We start from the raw sequence: 21,198 nt of genomic DNA, 5'->3' as shown, positions 1-21,198 counted from the left end.
TCAGTTTACAAAACAAGAAGAGTCTGAGGACTGGTTGTGAAATCTACATAGAGTTGTAAATGGTTGCCATCACAGACTATGAGTGGGATCATTTAAAATAGATCATTTACACCTTCAAAGGTGATAAGAAACATAATCAGCTATGGATCCCTGGATCCAGGGGTAACAAAACTAAACAAAAACCTTCATGGAAGAGTTCTTTTAACAAGTTTTATTTCTGTCTTGGTGTGATGTGCTTTTTCACATCTATCGTATAAGAGGAAGAGTATTTGAAATTCACACAGCTTACAACTAGTTTAGAACAATGTCATTTACAGTATCTATGTGGCGGTTTTCTAAACCCTGATCAGAGCACAGGGAAACAGCAGCTCTCCATGCAGAGGGGAGGAGCCTCTCTGTCTGCATGGATTGAACCTACAACTGGGAGATAAGAAGGAAGCATCTACATTCTCACTCCTTTATAGATCGCCTGATTTCTCTACCTCTTCTCCATTAAGACAGCTTAGGGTAAAAGAATAGCATTGAGGACTGTTCCTGGGGGCAATGTTTGATAACCCTATAATCACTAACCTAAGAGTGATCATTTCAACAAATAGTTTAAAATTTTAACCCCATAAAAATCATCCATAGAGCTCATTTAAATATGCAGATTCTTGGGTCTCACACCAGAAGGATTTCAATGGAGCAGTAGGTTTGGGGAGTAAACTGAAGTTAATGAGCTCATTTTTTATGAGCTTATCATTGTCCTAGGCACAAAAGATGCACCTTTAAATAAGATACAGCCTCTACCTACAGAGCTGACATTTCAGACAAGGAAATGTGGGGAGTGGGTGTGGCGGTAGCCCCAAGATGGCGCCCAGGACTGCAGCAAGTCTTATGACTTACACCTGACTTCCTCATACACCCAAAAATAAGCCACGTCCATTGTGAGAGCTGCGCAGGCGCACCATGACGCAAGATCAGGCCATTTGACGAAGACCAATGAACTGAGATTTATGTGAACTGGGCTGATGGGGCATGGTTGAGGGGTTATATAAGGGATTGCGATTGGGGGCTAGAGAGAGATTCCTGCTTGCATGTTGAAAGGCTCCTGAATAAACTGCTTTGAGAAGAACTCTGTGTCGTCCAGAGACAGAAGCAGACAAGGGAACACATAGTAAATAAACATTGTTTCATACAAAGAAGTCCTATAATTGAAAAGGAAACATTCTAAGGTCCGAGGGTGTAAGTTTGTGGTAAAGCATTTGACTATCATATATAAGCCTTGAGTTCAATCCCCAGCACTTAAAAGAAGGAAAGAAGGAAGGAAGGAAGGGAGGGAGGGAGGGAAGGAAGGAAGGAAGGAAGGAAGGAAGGAAGGAAGGAAGGAAGGAAGGAAGAAAGGACATAGACAGAAAGCAAGCAAACAAGCAAGAAAGAAATAGAAAGTTGACTCTGAGTAAGCATAGATAATACTGTGATATACTGTATTACTTATTTCAGGCAGAAGACTCATCACTGTTTATTCAAAATGTGGCATCCCTACAGGAAAAAAATTATACCATGGTGTAAAATGAAAAATAGAGTCCCTAGAGAGAAAGAATGATTAAATTATGCCAATTCTCCTACGCAACAACACCTTGTACAATACTGTACAGAGAACGTCCCTCGTATAGTCATTTAACAGATATTTATTGAGCACCTACTATATTCCAACCACTGGTCCAACATCTGGACCATCTTCTAATTTGGACAATCTGTGTACCACAAGCTGAAGGAATAAATATAGTGTCAAGCTGTAATGAATCAGGAGGGACTGCTGTCTAAATCTGGGTCAAGAAGTGATGATATACAAATGGAATTCATAGTGGAAATATCTATTAGAAATAAAAGCAAAGAAATGTTATGCCAAGGACGGAATGGGAAAAACCAGGGTCACGGGAGCAGTAGACACAGTTTGAAGGAAGTCGTTCACGGGAGTCCCTCAGCTTCCTCACTCTAATAAAGAATCCTGTCCTCAGAGCTGATAGGAAATTACGAAGAGTTCTAGGGGGAAGGAGAATGTTGATTGACAATTGTGGAGAACCTGATGGGAAACCAACAGGACAGGAATTAAGAGTCAGTACAGAGCAGAATCGCTTGGCTAGCTGGCCCACTGGTGCACTCCTCATCCACCAGAGCTCCCTTGCTGGCTCTGCATCTGCTCTGGTCACATCTGGGTTTGAATGCTGTGCCTTTGTAGGGTCTTGGCAAGTTTCCCTCTCAACTCTCCCAATCTAGAAATTTGTGACCAGATTTAAAAAATATAACACTTTTAATTAATAATGTAAGATTTCCATATACCTATATTTGATAAATGTGTAATGACAAAATTGTTGTAAGAATCATTTGTATCTACCTAAATATTTATCATTTATTTTATCACATAACATCTTTTTTTTTTAAAGCTCTTTTGTTGTTGTTAATTTCAATAACATTTGGAGATGATAGGAAATTCTGTTGCCACTGAAATAAACCCTTAGCCACTAAAACCTTCCTTACATACATGTTTACTATGGAGCATAATGAAAACCATAAAACATGTTTAGAAAGTAGCAATCTCTTTAGGGTCTGCTTATGTAAAGAACTAGAACTGTGTAGGTTAAAAGGTAGCCCACATTTTCTCGGTACTTGGGCCACCCAGGCAGTTTTGACTGTGTGTGCCCCACGCTGGTGCACCAGGCAGGTGTTGAGCTACGAGAAGCTCTGGGATCTGAGAACCTACTCCAGCGGTGGGGAAGTTCAGTCTGAGGTCTCCGTGGACTGCAGAGTTGCTTGGGGGGGGGGGCAAGAGGTCCCAATCCTGCATGGAGGCTAGGGACATCAGGTTTTCAGACTCTTGGGCACTCCAGATGCTGCTGGATGCCACGGAAGATCTGAGAACAGAGTGGGGGCCAGTGGACTGGATCTAACCTGGTGCTGAAGGGAAAAGTGGGGAGGAGAGCTCTGGTTGGGTCTCGATGGGACGAGAGAGTCCTTGGTGGGTAGCTTGGCTTGGTAGAGACCGTGGCTGGAAGCACAGAGAGGCCTCCTCTAGACTGCTCTTTAGGTGAGGGCCTGCTCTATTGCTCCCGTACCACACCCACTCCAGTGAAGTCCAAGTGACGGGCCAAAAATCTTGGACACACTTCTGAGGTAAAAAGTTTCACAAAAACTTAGTCTCCTGAAATCTTGGCATCCCGTAGCACGTATGCTCCAGACTTGTCCCTACGTCAGTCGGTGAATGGATATGTGTGCTTTCCTTCAATATTGTTTTATTATAAGTGCCTCCAAGGAATGATTTGACATATAGCTAAGTTAGATTAGCCTCCACCAGTGTTCCAATATCCTAGGAAATCGTTGAGCCAACCTTAGACTTTGAATTTGTAAGAATGCTACTCATTCAGACAAAAAGCCTCCAGTGTTGACAGAGAGATATTGAAAGAAATCAGGCTTTGTGGTTTACTGGACAAGAGCTAGAAATCTCAGGACTAGTTCAACAAAGTAAACTTAGAATTCTCATTACAGTCATGTATGGCAGACTACATTACATATTAATAGAAAATTGGTGGGTTCCTCTGTTTAATGGAGGTTCTCTATGGATATTTAAAATAACAACTAAGTAACTCCCATACACAGGAGTTTACAATGGCCTAGGAGGAAGGTGGGTTGTGGTCTAAAAAGGAACTAGAGTAAATACATAGGATAACAGCTGAGTCACTCCCATATACAGGAATTTACAACGGCATAGGGAGAAGATGGATTAACTATGGCAAGGGCATGAAGCCCTTGCCCCTGACTTCTAAGAATAAGCTGACCTTTGGTGGGGCTGCTTTTTATCCCAGTTGTAAACACTGATTTTTTTTATCCCAGTTGTAAACACTGCCTGGTTCCTGTTAGCTTTTATGTATGCATTTCTCTGTTTTATGTAAAGAGTCATTTTACATTGGGTAACCTCAATGTACCTTGGATAACCTTAATGTATACCTTAACTTCCTTGTCTTCTTCTGGAATATAAGTTTGATGCTCGCTTTGAGAAATTACACTCAGATTCAATATTCTGGTGTTTGTGTCTGTTTGTCACCCCGCAGAATCCTTGCCCACCTGAGTAGAGGGACCCTGATTCTCCCCAGGGTTGAGGGACCCACTGAGTCCAGTCCACAGCCCTCCCCATGGCAGATCCTGATGAGAAGAGACAGTCCATGGCTTTAAGGCATTTATTGTCATGGAAAAGAGTTGTGATGAGTAAAATCGCACCCCACTTTCTCAGGGTAGGCCTGAGGTTAAATACCTTTTGCAGGGAGGAGTGTCTGGGAAGGAGAGCTTAATTGGCTAAGCCCTTCAGGCCTTTAGGTACCTTATTAAAATGGAGATCTGTCTTGAGGCTACGTGATCTGTGGTCATGTCCTCTACCTGTGGAGTTTCTCTTTCCTCAACCAGGCCCTAGAGAGTGGCATAGCCCCTGTCCTCACCATGGCCACCAACTGAGGTGTCACCCAGATGCAACTCACCAGTTACCACAGTCCCCTGTAGCATCCAAATTGACCACTTGCTCATTGTGTCAACATTACCATAGGTCCTGTTCATCCACTGTGAGGAGGAAGAAATAGAGATGAGCAAGGATGTCTACACAGTGCTGACCCACACTGGGATGGAGACCTCCCTGTGCAACGCCATACAGCTCATCACAGCAACCAGCCTGAATTATGGGGAAGCAAAGGGGCTCGGTGGTTCTGATAGATGACGTTAAGTGATGTCATCCTCCTGCATGAATCCCACTCAGTTCAGTGCATGAAGGGATACCAGGATGCCTTCCTCTTCAAGGGGCTTAAAAAGTGAAACAATGGATAGATCTGAGCTGACACTCCACCCGATTCTTCCCATCCCATTTTCTACAAGTTCTGACACTGTGCTTTTGTATACAGTGTTTGAAAACTGGGAAAAAAAAATCCCATAGCATTCTAGACAAAAAAGGTGATCATGTAGAATCTCTAAAATGGGAAGTCTTATCTGTTACAAGACCCAGAGGGATAGAGACAAGTTACACTGTGGATGAAGAGGAGGTCACACAGGCGCAGAGCAGGTCATCACCATGATAGAATAACCGAAAAACCAACTTACAGGAGGTGAGGAAGGTAAGGTTATGTTGAGAACAGTTCCTATCGATAGCTGCTCCTGAGTCTAAATTTGTTCTCTCAGATTCTGACTGGTCCACCAGGAAGCAGAGAGCTAGGACCTGGATTCCGCTGTGACCCAGCCCTTCCCCCAGCAACCCAGTTTCTCCAGTGAGGCCTCAATTCCACAGCCTTTCTAAGCATTGCCATCAATTGGGGACCAACTGTTAAAGCACAGAAGACTACATGGGGCATTTTATACCAAACCATAACATATGGAGTTTGAATTTTAAGTTTGATGGGAAGTATTGAAAGATTTTGAGTCATATAGCCACTGACAGGCTTCAGAAATGGCTGCTCTAGTTACTATATGGAAGCTGAAAGAGAGGGCAAATGGCAAGCAACAAGAACAGTCAGGAGGATTTCAGTAGTCTAGGCAGGAATAGGCCATGGGAGTGGAGACTGGAGATGAGCAATGGTCTGAAAGGAGAGGCCAGGAGCTTTGCTGATGGAGTAAGTATGGTGAATAAAACAAGAGGGACAAGTTAAAGAAGACTCTATGGTTCTGAACCTGAGAAATATCACACACACACAGACACACACACACACACACACACACACACACACACACACTTTAGTTACTGGAGCTCACTGACGAGTACGCTTCAAGGATGCTTCAGACATGAGTTAAGTTTGAAGTGCATACTCTATAGTCCAGTGACTAAGTTGTGAGGTTATTGAAAGAATGTAGATGCTGTGGGGGAAAACAGCAAGGGGATGAACTAGCAAATATTTGTTCTCCTGGCAAAGGAGAATAGATTATTAAAAGTGAGAAAATTAGCCCTCTGGTTCTCTAAAGTCTGCAGGTAGGAATGAAGGTTGGGGTCATGAGAAACAATAACTTCTCCAACAGGAACAAAAAAATGCTATGCTTTCTTTAAAGACAAGTAGGCCTTTTTTTTTTCTTTTTGACATTTGAAAGTTTATTGAGAACATTTTCTCTTTTTCCCTTTAATTAATGTATTACATCCTGATCGTTGGCCCCCTCCCAGTGCTCCCTCACACAGTCCCTCCCCCCATCTCCCCATTCCCCTCTCTTCTGAGAGAGTGGAGCCTCCCCACAAGGTATACCCCTACTCTGGCACGGGTAGGTGTAACCTCTCCCACTGAGGCCAGACAAGGCAGCCCAGTTAGAGGAATGGCATCCACAGGCAGGCAACAGCTTTAGGGAACAGTTTTCAGAAAATAAAAAATGACCATCTTACTAAAGGATTGCTGGGATCAGAGGAGTTGGTCATTGACCTTGACAAAAACTGAGGCTGTCTGTCATCTCTGTCACGGTAAAGTAAGTTTCTCTGATTGTGGAAACAAAAGAATTAGAGGCTGACCAGGGGAAGAATGTAAAGAGGAGAGCACAAACGGTTTGCATTTTGCTGAAAATGGAACTGAAATGTGAAGACAACCGCTACCTGGGATTAAGGGTTCTAAAGACATTTTAAGAGTAGAAATATGGGCTGGTGAGATGGGTCAGTGGGTAAGAGCACCCGACTGCTCTTCCAAAGGTCCGGAGTTCAAATCCCAGCAACCACATGGTGGCTCACAACCATCTGTAATGAGATCTGGGNCCCTCTTCTGGAGTGTCTGAAGACAGCTAAAGTGTAATAAATAATAAATAAATAAATCTTTTTTAAAAAGTAGAAATATGAGGACATTTTGTATGCTTGAAGTGAATGAACCAACAGAGGTAGTTTGACGGTGCCAAGGAGGAGGGTGGGAAAACAGCGGTGTGAACTTTTTCATCAAGTGAAAGGCTATGGAACACGGTGCTGGAGTTATCTTATTATAACACCATTCAGTGTTGCACTCGTGAGGCCAATTTACTTCTGCCCTTTAGAACTGAGAATGAGTTGCCTCAGTAGAAATGAGGCTAGTTCACCCAGGGTAACAGATAGGAAAGGGTAGACAGATGGGTTTTTCATGCACAGTTTAAGTGATCTGTTGCTGATAAACCCTTAACCACGTGTTTTAAGAGGCTAGTTTAAATGAAAAAATGTCTTATATGAGAAAGATAAGAGATTCATTCATGAGCAAACATGACATAAGGGATGGGAAGGAATGGGGACCACCGGCCATCAGCATCACCTTACAGTGGATACATAGGGTAGAAGAAAGGAGAGACAGTGGGGAGCCGTTCTAAGCCCTCCTGATCATGCTTCCACTCTCTGCTCACCAGTGGCTCCCTAGACTGCCAGACCTCACCCCAGTTTCTTGATGCCAGCGAAGACTCAGTGTCTTAGTCAGGGTTTCTATTCCTGCACAAACATCATGACCAAGAAGCAAGTTGGGGAGGAAAGGGTTTATTCGGCTTATACTTCCATACTGCTGTACATCACCAAGGAAGTCAAGACTGGAACTCAAGCAGGTCAGGGAGCAGGAGCTGATGCAGAAGCCATGGAGGGATATTTCTTACTGGCTTGCTTCCCCTGGCTTGCTCAGCCTGCTCTCTTATAGAACCAAGACTACCAGCCCAGGGATGGTTCCACCCACAAGGAGCCTTTCCCTCTTGATCACTAATTGAGAAAATGCCTTCCAGTTGGATCTCATGGAGGCACTTCCTCAACTGAAGCTCCTTTCTCAGTGATCACTCCAGCTGTCAAGTTGACACAAAACCAGCCAGTACACTCAGGATCATTGACTTGAGTATTTGAATCTTTTCCCCAAAAGTATTGCCACACTCTCTGGAGCTCTTCGGTTGCAAGCTACAGTATCATTTTTAGTTTAGACCAATGAAAAATAATTAAGAAAGCAGGTCGAGAATGCAATGTTTTTTTTTTTCTGGCATCTTCCCTGGGTCAGTATATGTAGGCATTATTTCTAGATGTCTTACGCACTATATGCAGGCACTGTTCTAGATGCCTTGTGGATGTGTTTTTTGTTCTTGCTTTGTCTTGTTGGGTGGGGCTGATATTTGAATCATATTTGAATCAGTTTGCCTGGCCTCAGTGGAAGAGCAACCACCTAGTCTCCCAGAGACTTGAAATGCCAGGGTAGGGAGGATTCCCAGAGGAGAAGGGAGGGGAGAGAGAAGAAAGGATTGTGGGAGGGGTGGCCAGGAGGGGAGACAGTGAATGGGATGTAAAGTGAATAAGTAAAAAAAAAAAGTTAAATTAAATTAAATTAAAAGACAAAAAGTATATTGTGCTTGGTAATTTGAGTACGCTTATCCTGCCTCAGAAAAAAAAAAATCAGGATCTTGTTGTGGTTTATATATTTCTGCCAGAAACAAATGTAGGGAACTTAATCACTGGTGCAAATGTTAGAATGAAGGGCTTCACAGGCTCTCTGAATCCCACACATGTACCTTCTTGGGCTCCTACTCACCACCAGGCCCAGAACACCTAGTCTAGACATAACCACTGTATACGCTTGGCTATCATTTCACCAAATGTCAGGTTACTGGGTTATTATCGAAAAGGGAAGGAAGAAGGAAAGGGAGAGAAGACAGAAGGAAGGAGGGAATGGGAAGGGGAGTTTGCTTCTCCCACTCTCACTGGCCTCAGACTAAAGCGATTGGTTGTTACACTCTGAGGAAGAAGAAAGACCCCGCTGGACAGCTGACAAACTTTTCCGTGGTCCAGCTTGAAGGGTACAGATCTAAACTGAGAAGATTCAAGTTGGCTCCTGTTCCTACCAACTGCAACCCCAAACACCCTCAGCTTTTGACTTTTTTTTTCACTTAAGTAATTTGTCCTTAACATATTCCTGCTTTCCTTGATAAATATTGTAGAGCTCATATATTAACCTCAGAATGTACATATTATCTAATTTCTACATATAACTATATACACACATGAACCAACCAACGAATCAATAAATAGAACAAGGAAAAGACATCAGTGGTTGTCAAGCCTGGTTAACAATAGAAACATCTGGGGATGTTGTTAAAATTTATATTTTTAGATTTCTTCATAGACGTACCAAATCAAAATTTCTAGGGGTGGCAATATATACAAAAAGGTATGCAAGATTTTTCCCATATTATTTTTTAAATTGGCTTGACTTGGGATCCCAATCATATTTAAAATCAAAATTATTCAGTGATATGCTGTGTGGCCTAGTACTTCTGTGGCTCTGATTAAGACTAATATTAGCACCTATAAGGTAATTTAGATTTTTAATAAAGAAGCAAGTGGTTAACTTATTCTGCACTATGGCATGCAGGCACTTGTAGATGGCCAGGATGTTCAACAGCCCCGCTGAGGAGGTGCCAGTGGAGCAATAACTGGCTTCAAACAAATTCTGCTCTCATTTGCATGCTCAGAAACATTAAAGGGGGATTTTACAGCTCACGACCATTTTAAGCACCATGGATTTATGAGTATAGCTGCTTCCACTGTTTCAAAAACTTTATTGAGAATTCTATATCTTCCCCCGGTCCTTTAACATGGAGATGATGTAATGTATTCTTCAACGGGGCTGGGGGAGGGTGAGAAATTAAGGAGAATGCAAAACACAATATAACTGTGCCAGCCTTCACAGAAACATTTTCTTTAACATCTGTTAAGACTTTATAATTGAAGTATGAGAATTAATTTTTGCTCTTCAGTTTTCCCCTAGAAAAGAAAGAAATTTTAAAAAGTATTTAAGAAATAAAAAAATTAAAAAAAAAACAAAGGTAATTGAAACTTTCTATAAACACATCTCATTTCTTCAATCTTTCCTGGTCTAAACTTTCACTGTTTTATATCAGATCTTAAAAATGTCCTTAAGATGCACCACTTTTTCCAGAATGTTAGGCCCTAGTATATGCCATGCCTAAGCATGACTAGGCTCCTTTCTAAAGATGACATTGACTTTAGGTTTTTTTTTTTATAAGATAATAAAAGCAGTGTGCTTCAATTGAGGCTGCAGTTGGCTGCCTCCAACTAGTAGAAGGACCAGTTACTTCCTTGGCAGATCTACTGGACAGAAAAATCATCCTAGGGACACCAACGTGACTTCAGGGTCACCACTAGTCAAGATGCTGCTCCTTGAATAGACTATAAAAATATTTAAGGTTTTTATATCCAAATCCAAGCTCAATAAATATAGAAATTACAAACCTGCTTCATACTTCTTACATTCTTCTAGAGATATGACAACTTGCCATGCTTTTCTAGGCAACCTAATGGCCCCATCATCACTAACAAGAAAGGCTGAAGAATCTCTTCTGAGGTCTATGTCTTTTGAATGTTTACGAAGCTCCCATGGCTTTCTGGATTCCAAAATCCTACTTCGTCTACTTTCAAATCATACTGAAATTAGTACTTACAACTGCTCCTTTAAAGCTGATGGAATCCTAGCAGTAATGAATGTTGAGTTTCTCCAGATGTTACATCTACATTTACTACTATCTACATTTACTACTACCTCATGAAACCATCCACTGATCCCTGATTTATGACTAATTTCTACTTGTTGTGGTCTGAATGAAAATGGCTCTAAGAGGCTTGAATATCTAAAATGCTTGGCCCTCAGTTGTAGAAACTCTTTGGGAAGCATTAGGAGATGTGTCCTTGGAGTCACTGGGTGGGCTTTGAGGTTTGAAAAGCCCAAGGCATTCTTAACTCACTCTGTCTCTCGCTCTCCCTCCCTCCCTCCCTCCCTCCCTCCCTTCCTCCCTCTTTCCCTCCTTCCTTTCCTGTGCCTGTGTCTCAGGATGCAAGCTCTCAGCTCCTGCTCCAGCACCATGCCTGACTTCTTGCTGCCATCTGAGACTGTAAGCTCTCAATAGACTCTTTTTCTCTAAAAGTTGTCTCGATCATAGTGTCTCACCATAGCATTAGAAAGGTAAGACACTGCTTCAGCCATTAGTACTAGAGTTTAAGTATTAATGGTTCTCGCTTTGTTGATAGACAGTTAAAATACAACCATCTATCATTATCTCTATGGTGGATCTAGAACAGTAGTCTGCAGACCTATTGAAATACAAATGCTTGCCCTCCCTAGCAGAGATGTAATGCAGTGTCTGTAAGAACATGTCTCCACAGTTCCCGGGGCTGAGTCTCACCAGAGCAGCAGCCTAAGAAAAGGCCCTTTCTATTTCTTTGTGTGTGAAGAAATGTCCCATTTGATTCTTTGTGCTGCTATTCTAAGGCACAAATAGAGCCCACACACCCAATCCCAAATAAGAGAGCTGATCAGAACCACTGCTGTGGGAGGAAGTGCAGGTCCATGATCAGCCGAGGAAAGAGTTATCTGGCTTGCAGTTCTTGCCTTTGCTTTGTGTACCCAGTACTCATGTCTGCTACCAAAGAAAACCCCCTGTCCTTTAACCACCCAAATTCTGTTCAAGCAAGTCCTCTGCTTTTAGGTATGTTTTCCCTTTATAGTAATTTATATTGTGATTTTTAATCATTGAATTTTTTTATGCCTATCCTAGATTTGGCCTTACTCAAGACCATGGTACATGCCCCAGTAAATGTGTCTAAAATTTGATTTGAGAGTATCATAGTCTCTTCTGCTCTACAGACTCCCCAGATTCCAAATGCAAAATTTCCCCTTTCTCTTAGCAACCTTCAAGTCCTACAGTTGTGATGCCATAAGGAGACCAAGTGTGACTAAGGGCTATGAGGAGATTGTGTCACTTTGGGTGATGAGCTCTGATTAACAGGTGCAGAGCATGTGAACAAATGTGTACTTGTGAGCACACAGACCCACACATAGGAAAAACAAAATTACAAGTTCTCCAACAGAAAAAAAAAAAAAAAGGTACAATAAGAGTTTTTCCTTTGCAGTGAGATTGCTGTGCAGCTTCCTGCCTAACAGTAGAGTGGGTATTAAGTCACTCAGTAAATCAATGGCTGTCAGTCATAGCATGCAACAAATCTCCAACCCCCCCGTCCTTAGAAATGAGCACTCCAATATTAGCATAAATGGGATTATAATCACAGGTAGGTGAGTAGACAGGTAAATCTTTTTTATGGCCGGTGACCTTTATTATTTCAGCATGGTATTCTATTATATATGCATAAGTAGTTCACTTAGAAATTACATATTAATAATAATGACAGAAAACTTACATTCTGGTCAGTGTTCCCTTATTTGATATGTATAGAGTTTTAAATGAATACCAATACAAAATTTGCTCAGAGTTATTCACTACCAGTATTTATTCTGTAAAGTGCCTTAAGTCATGTTCAGTATAAAGGCTATTCCTATTACTATTATATATAGATCACCCCTGGATATACTTTAAGATAAATAAAATTATTCACCAATATCTTTCACAAGTAAACAAAATAGAAACTAAATAAAAATAGAAGTGAATAAAAAGAAAGATAATGAAACACCTTTTCCTAACTATATAAGAATCACATTTGTGTTTAATAGACATATAATGATATCATTAATTTTTAAAATATCTTCTTTATAGCTGTTTTTATTCATATTTTTAAATTCCCCGGTATAAGCTTTGATGTTTTCGTTATATTGCAAAGTCCCACAGTTTAGAAATGGATTGAGCTCTTGAGAAATTTTCTTCTTACGAAAGTTTTATTACATAAACAAGGCTACTTTGAGAATTCATGATCCTCCTACTTCAACTTTTCCAACCCTAGGTGTACTGGTGGGTGTATGTCTCCATGCTGGTATAAGTTTTTCTTCTGGAAACTATAACAGACACTTAAATGCATGGAATAACAATGTGGTCTCAATGAAGAATCACAGGTGTAATTCGGAGACTAAAGGGATGTGAACTTCTCTGTAGATGAAGAGACACTGCCCACACTCCCAAGCCCTTTCTTCTGTTTGTGTCAAACACTAAAGAGTTGTCCCTAGATTTAGCAAAAGAATCCCAGAGCCTCTAAAGCCAGACTCCAGCTTCTTTCATCATCTCCCTATGTGTTTCAGACAGTCTCTAGGTTACAATGCATGGAGTACAAATGTGGCATAGTTGCTATACTGCATTGTTTAGGGTCTAATGACAAGAGGCAAAGTCTATAGATTTTGTGCAATTTTTTCTGAGTACCTTCAATCAACATTCAGTTGAATCTCCCGATGTGGAACATGGAGACACGGGGAGCCCGTCACCACCTCACTTGTCTTCAGTGTACCATTTTGTTTGCATCCCCTCAACTTGGTGCCTCTTCCTTGGACTTTACATAAATACCAGGTATCCTGCTGCATCTGACATTTTTTACTTTGCATTTTATCTTAAATATGCATCCATGATTAGCATACGGATGTATGTTGTTCTTTGTAATTGGTGAATTCTATAATGTGACCTAACAAAAGCTATACATGTATTCTATTTTTGTTTGTTTGTTTTTGGACATTTGGACAGTTTACAATTTGAGATTTACAATACTGGAACAGTGTAGGTTTTCAGAGCAATAAACCAGTGTCAGTTGGAGATATTGTACAAGTCAAAATTCCATTCTGCTGGTATTGAGCACCCTGATGACATTGCAAATATTAGCATCATCATTATGAATATGCATATGATATTTTTATGCATAATATAACGTGTCTGGTGGCATGCCCTCTGCACACATCTGTTGAGTATATACCTGGATGAGAAATTTCAGTCACAAGATACATGTAGCCTCAATTGTCCATAAATCATACCAGGGCATAGTATTATCATATACCATGACATATAACAATAGAGAAATAAGTTCTTCATTGTTGTTCATCCAGCACCAGGTCACAACGCAAATGTTATGACTCTGGGCATCCCATTTAACGTACACACAGGCAGCACTCTTCTTTCTGCGCTGTCTTGTCTGCTGCTCTTAACAAGTTTCTTTATTGCTATTTGATATCATGCTGTTTGTTCTTGTGCTCCTCCTGCAACTGAAGGCAAGACCCAAGCAAGCAGGAACACCCTTTTGACCAAGACAAGGAGCTCATCTGGAACACAATAGGCTCCTGACAAATATTTGTTGAATGACTGCTGTAGATGTTACAATAATGCCAGTAGAAAAGATGTCACAGAATATAAATTTGAAATATCCTATTGAAAGGAACAATACTTTTTGAAGAGAACTTTCCTGACCCATGACATATGTTTAACAGTTAGTATTCAAAAATAATTATCATTTAAATTATTCTGTATTGTGATACACAGGTAGAATAAATTTTCCTGCCTCGTGAACATGGGGAGCACTAACACTGCCTATCCCGTGTGAGAAAACAGGTCCCTGTAAATAAAGACTTCTTGTCATTTCAAGCAGAGTCCATAACAATCGATTGACATGCCTGCTATAGATAATAATGCACTGTTTCTCTAGGAACCTAGTTCGGAATTGATGCTCTAGTCTGAAGAAACTCGGGCCTGTGATTGTTTGATAGCTATAGATTCCTCCAGCCAACTTTATTGTCTTGCACTTGGAATAAATATTTCAAGCTAGCACTTGGAATAAATATACATGAAATTTTATTTTGCATCCAGCCTCTGTAGAATAAAAAACAGTTGTGCATGACTCTAGGAATATGCTGAGTCCTGTCATTGCACCTCAACAGGAAGGTCACAGTGACAAACACCCAGTCATGGAGTTTGAAGTCACTTCCTTGCAGGAACAAGAACAACCCCCACAGTGAATCTAAATATTTGACGCAGGCAATGATATATTAAACTATAATTCATGATAGACCACTTCCCAAAGCCCCAAACCACTGAGCACTAACAGATTGGATGCAGATGGTCAATGTTTCAACCTCTTGACTGGACCATGGTTTCCTGTTTTGGGGTATTCTGGGCAGGTGACTCTACCAACTTGACCACAGTTAACTGGACCTGGGATGAGAGTCTGACTCAAATCTAGCAACGGCTTGTGTGGCCACACAGCTGCCAAGGTTGTTCCAATCAGAAAGTTACTGAGTGAGTTATCTCCCATAGGGAGTCTAAATGCAGGACACAAACCGCATTAAAGGGAGAAAGTGGGCGAGCGTAAAGGATACATGATAGAACATGTGGTTTTAACTATAAAGCTCAGGATATACAAATCACAGTTTTATTTCTTCTGTAATCCTACAAATATTAAAATTATTCATGAGGCTGGGAAATAAAAACAAATAAAAGCTATGAGAATTATCTTATGCAGCAATCTACTAATCTTTGATTTAAAACCTCATGCACCAGCTGCTATGCAGACAATAAAATCACAGAGAAGGCAGAAATGGAGAAAGGGAAGTCAGTAGAAGCCACATGGCGACAGAATCTGTGTAGCCAGAGAAAAGCAAATATCAGGTGGCAGAAAACAGAAGGGGAGAGAGCGACAGTTATGACCTAAAGAGGTTGTAACCTAGAATTTTAAAAAGTCATTATATAATCATGGGGTGTTAAAATCATGTTAATAATAATGCTAACAAAACCAAAACTATTATTATAACCAAGTGAATCACAAGGGTCCTTATGATTTTGAAAGATGACTAAATGACTAAATCCAAAGTCTTCCTCTCTTTAAAATTTTGGTGTGAGGATGAAACCTGAGATTTGAATTCAAAGTAAATGACCTGCAGTGGCAGGGTTTCCAGTTTGGCAAATCTGAGGTATGCCCTAGGAACCTTCAGCTCATCCATCTGAGCTTCATAGGCATCCCCAACCCCAAATTGTCTCTTACAAAACACTGTTCTAAAATATCCCGCAGTTCTTATGTATCCTTTAAAACTAGAACGAAAAATCTACCCAATATAGATTCCATGCATACATGGCCCAGGCGTGGACCATCCAAGACACGTGGCTGAAATGGTTTTTAAATTGTGTGTCTATTAAACATGATTTTTTAGAAATGGCATACTTCAGACATTTCATGATACCAAATACTTTAGATATTTCCTTCTGTATCCTGATCCCAGTGAAATATAGCAAGCTTATCTTCTTGCTACTGCTCCAGCTGAACTCATTAGTTACCAAATGGGCTAATTATGTTTGTTTCTGAGCCCACCCATCCATCCTGTGGTGTTTTGAGTGAGAAATGTTCCTCACAGGCTCATGTATTGAACATTTGGTCCTCACTTGATGATGCTGTTTGGGGAGCCTCTGGACCCTTCAGGAGTTGGAGCCTTGCTGGAGGAAATGTATCACTGGGGCTAGACAAATACATATCCACCTGTGCAACTTTACCTGGGGACTAGGGAAGAAAGAGCTCCAAAGCAGGTTTGTGTATAGGACCATTGGGTGACGACACTGTTGGGTCCTACAAGCCTGGGTTAGGGGTGGGCATGTAAACTGGAACTCATTAGAGATAGACCAAACAAGATCCAAAACAAGGTCTACTGGTGAATATCAAGCTTTAAGACAGGAGAAAACCAATCCAACAATCAGTGCAGAGGCTGGGGCCGGGAATCAGGATCAAGATTTCAGAGCTAGAAGGATAGAGCAGGCAAAAACAGAGTCCAAGTGAAAAGGTATCCTACTATATCCATCAAGTGGTACAAATGCCATTTAGTGGTTTCAGCTTAAGGTCATGAGCTGGTGAGTACATGGTGGATGAGAGGTGCATGTCAGCTTAAAAGTTCCTCTTCTACCAACTCCTGTCTAATTCTTAGAATCTTAGAGGATGGGAAGTTGGCAAAAGGCCTCTGCCTAGATGCTGTGGTAATTGTGGTTAGAACCCCCCCCCCATGCCATTGAACTAGGAGATACTCTTGACTTGTGAACTGATGTCTGGATATCCTTTTCTGCAAAATGTGAATTATAATATCTAATCCACAAATTAACAAGATTAGAAATATCGATATGTAAAATAAAATACTCTGTAAGTGCCTGGCAGTTAATAAGCACTCAAAAGTTCTTGGTTGCTGCCACTACCAAGGCAGCCACTGTACATCATTGTTGCGACGATTTATCATTACTTCTGGTCAAAGCGATTATGTTGACATCTTTCTCCTTTATGCTGGATCTCTCTCTCTCTCTCTCTCTCTCTCTCTCTCTCTCTCTCTCTCTCTCTCTCTCTCTCTCTCTCTCTCTCTCTCTCTCTCTTTTTTAAGTGTATGTGCTGCCAAAGCGAGCACTATGCTGGATCTCTTGATGCTGACTGCCCACCCAGACCATGTCCCATGCTATATTGGCTGTAGCTTCCTTCCCAGTAATGAGACTCCCTCAGTTCTGATGTGTATTGCCCCATCATCTGCACTCTCTTCTAGTGCTACCCAACTCACTTGGTAACTAGTAAGCAGCACTCATGTCCCCAGCTAAAGGCAATTTCTTCTCCCTCACCAGCTGTTTTTGAAGGCCCAATTCAAATACTTCCTCCTTCATAATTCTCTCTGTTCTGCCTACTATATGAAGTCTAAATAATTAATATGTCAATTAATCACTTAGTAAAATCTTTTCAGCGGTCTCTTGAATTGTTATTTAAATCATGTATTATTATTTAATTTATCACGCGCCTGCCTTGTATGCTTAGTAAAGCAGACCCTTTTGAAGACAGCAACTATGTCTTACTCATCTTTGTTTGCCCCGCAGCTAAGTACCATGCTTTGCACAGAGCTCAATAAATAAATGTGATTTGATTTGAAATGCTTAGACTACCATGAAAGCCTAGACCATTCCACATTCTGGGGAAGTCATTAAGATTTAAAGAGGCCATTAAGGACTAATCCAATAAGGGAGAGGAGAGGAAATTGCTTACCTTTGGGAAGATGCGCTAACTTTCTGGGCCACTATGGTTCTATTTAAGCAGTTTACTAAGAGTAAATTACCAAATGGTCCAGGTAGCTCAAAAAGGTTAACACCTGTTACTTCCCACTAAGAGGTGAGCTATACCTCCCTTTCCAGACAAATCCATCTGTAGCTAACAGAGGCTTGTGTTTGGATGGTTATTTGGGTTTAATTTATATAGCTGAAGAACGTTGCAGTTTATAGTCTTGTAAACTCTAAAGGCGAGGTGATATGCTCATACTAGTAATAACTGATTCACTGTCATGTTGACAACACTCTTCTCATCCATATCCCAAAATGCTTACATGCAATAGAGATGTGGGGATAATTAATTCAATTGTATTCACTGTTAATTGATAGAATTGTACTTTAATACTAACAATGTAAAGAAATGTAAAGTATGAAAGCAAGAGAGAGAGAACAGGTGAGATGGGAGGCAGAGTAGGAAACACACTGACAGTCATGACACACTGAGGTGGATATTTTCATGTGATGTGGAAAGATAGAAGAGCAATGAGGAGTCCTGCAGCTTTGGGGTAGACATGGGAGCTATAGATATCTGAGCTGTGGCTTAAGGGGTTCCTAGGCAGTCTCCAGACAATGCAAGGAAAGGAAGGACGGTGCCAACAGATAGAGATGCAGAAACAATGCAACAGTTTGACTTGGGAATAGCAAGCATCATGGAAAAACAGATAGATGGGGAGTCCAGAAATACTTTCATTCAAACCATGGGTTTTACAAAACCAAAGCAAGCAAACAAACACAGGCAAGACCAAAGCATGTTCAGAGACACAGAGTCACACAACTAGGAGGGATAAACAAGCCATTAGCCTGCTTCTGCCTGGCCTATGTGAAAGTCTGTGCTTGTGTTCGTGTGTGTGTGTGTGTGTGTGTGTGTGTGTGTGTGTGTGTGTGTTCTACCTTCAAAAATTTCATATTTAATAAAAGGTCAGTAGAAAATGAATTTTACTCCATTGGAAATTTCAGCTTCTCCATTTTGTTGCTTAATCACACGTCCTCATTGGTGTCAACCCTGTGCCAGATGTTCCACTCAAATGCAGGAAACCAAGACTGCAATGATGAATAGTCCAGGTGCTCACCAGGACTTGAGAGTCAACAGGACAGGACAGCAGCAAACAAGCAGTTAGGGCAGACACGAAGTGTTGTAACAACAAAGTAGAAGGGGCTGTGGCAGCACAAAGGACTTAGAAGTTCTAAAACAAAGAAGAATATCTATCTTCTCCAAAGGGATTAACCTGAAAAGGGTTGGCAAGTTATTCCAAAAGGCGAGATAGTACAGGAGGAACAAAAGATCCAAAACTTAGAGTGGAATGTGCATAAGGAAAACTCAAGTATGAGTATGGTAGCTACTTTGTCCTAGTCATGAATTCTCAGCCAATTCCCTCTTGTCACTACACTTAGAATGTCATATTACTGTCCCCTCCCCTGGCATTCATAAAAGGCAGATTCCCTTTGCACTGTTGGCTTTCTCCTCATTATGAACTTCAATTGTAGAGTTGTCTTCTAGCTTTCCCATAAGACCCTAAGCTCTGGAAGTTCAAGTTCAATGTGCTGGATTTCTGTCGCCTCTCTAACAACTTACACGTGGCTGTGTACAAGTCATGTGACAGGATTCATGCGAATGCTTTGATGTAGATTAAACCAATGGTGCCCAAATATATCCAAGTCAACATCTATGGAAATTTGTGTCTTCTTATGGATTAGAAGGGGAGCTGTAAATATGATTTAATTAAATAACTTGAGAAGGGAAGAGTACCCTGAATTATCAAGGCAGGACCTAAATGCCATCTCAAGTGTCTTTATAGGAATGTTGTACCCACAAGCTGATAAAGACCGGTGGCCAGCACAAGCTGGGAAAGGCTAGGAGTAGCTACACTCTTTGCAGAGAATATGGATTCGTTGAGAGGTCTGATGGTGGGACTTGAGGTCAATAGCCCGGCCCCATTTCTTACTCTGTCACTGCTTCCTGGCTTACCCAGATGTGAGTAACTACTTCATGCTCCTTCTGCTGTAGCCACAAGCTGCCTCTACTGCTATGCTGTCCCCTCCATGGTAGGCTGTATAATGAGGCTGTATATACCCTCAAACCAAAATCTAAAACAAATCTCTTGCTTCTTGCAGAAATTTCCACACAGAGATGAAAAAAGCAATCAGTATAGAATATTGAAAACACTCGCCGGGCGTGGTGGTGCACGCTGCCTTTAATCCCAGCATTTGGGAGGCAGAGGCAGGCGGATCTCTGAGTTCGAGGCCAGCCTAGTCTACAGAGTTCCAGGACAGCCAGGGCTACACAGAGAAACCCTATCTCGAAAAAATAAAAAGAATATTGAAAACAACATGTAAGGTCATTGATATAATAAACCTATTGGCATGGTTCTTAAGTTTTTGAAAATGTCTATGGTATGAATGTCAAGAGTTTGGAGCTATGGGCTAAGAAAACCCTGGAATTAGGTAAATGGTCCTTTAATGAGGTATTCTGGTGGGAAGGTGGAAGACTGGACTGGCAAAAGTGATAATGGGAATGCAGACTAAGCTCATGAAGCTTCAGAAAAGAACAGAAATTCTGCTCAAAAGCAGGAAGGGTCGTTCACATCCCATTCTGGCAAATCATCTCTCCTCCGTTGTCCATATCCTGAACACTTGAACGCAGCTGAATTGAAAGGTAATGGACTAATTTGTGTGATGACGGAGATTTCAAGAGAGTGTAATACTCAGACTGTGGTGTAGCTTTCGTGCACCGTGTTTACCTGACTTACAGTGGCAGAGAGCAGAGAGGTGAGAACTGTGCAGGTTGGTGAGGAGAGGAGCTTGAAGCAGTAACTGTGAAGACAGCCCAGTGGGATGAGAAGTGTTGCGGTGGGTGATAGGGGTGTCTGTAGAGGAGAGGATATTCAAACTCTGCTCTTAAACACAAGTAGCTCATCTTTTAATACAGGAAGAAAAAAAAAACCTACAGAACTACTCCAGCGAAGTGGAATGTGTTGTGAGAACACAGAATGCCCTGGAAAAAGGAAGTGCTTTGGTAAAAGTCAAATTTCAATTATAAACAAACATGGGAAAAGTTAAGTCAGAGCTGGAGTGCAGAATTCCCGTGGTCTGTGTACTGCCCACAAGGGTCATATTGAGTTCTACGGTGACTGTGTGAGACAGCCCGGTCCATTCTGTGTCTCACTTGCACCATGTCATTACACTATTCTTGTTAAGACCCTAAACAATCTCCATGTTAAAGGTAAGTGCTTTTAAAAGCTAATGCTAGGATGGTGTCTTAGTTAGGGTTTTACTGCTGTGAACAGACACCATGACCAAGGCAAGTCTTATATAAAAAAAAACAACATTTAATTGGGGCTGGCTTACAGGTTCAAAGGTTCAGTCCATTATCATCAAGGTGGGAGCAAGGCAGGCACGGCGCAGGAGGAGCTG

The sequence above is a fragment of the Mus caroli genome, chromosome 15 (assembly GCF_900094665.2).
Source record: "Mus caroli chromosome 15, CAROLI_EIJ_v1.1, whole genome shotgun sequence".
Taxonomy (NCBI): Eukaryota; Metazoa; Chordata; class Mammalia; order Rodentia; family Muridae; genus Mus; species Mus caroli.
Note: the sequence above shows the minus strand (reverse complement) of the source record.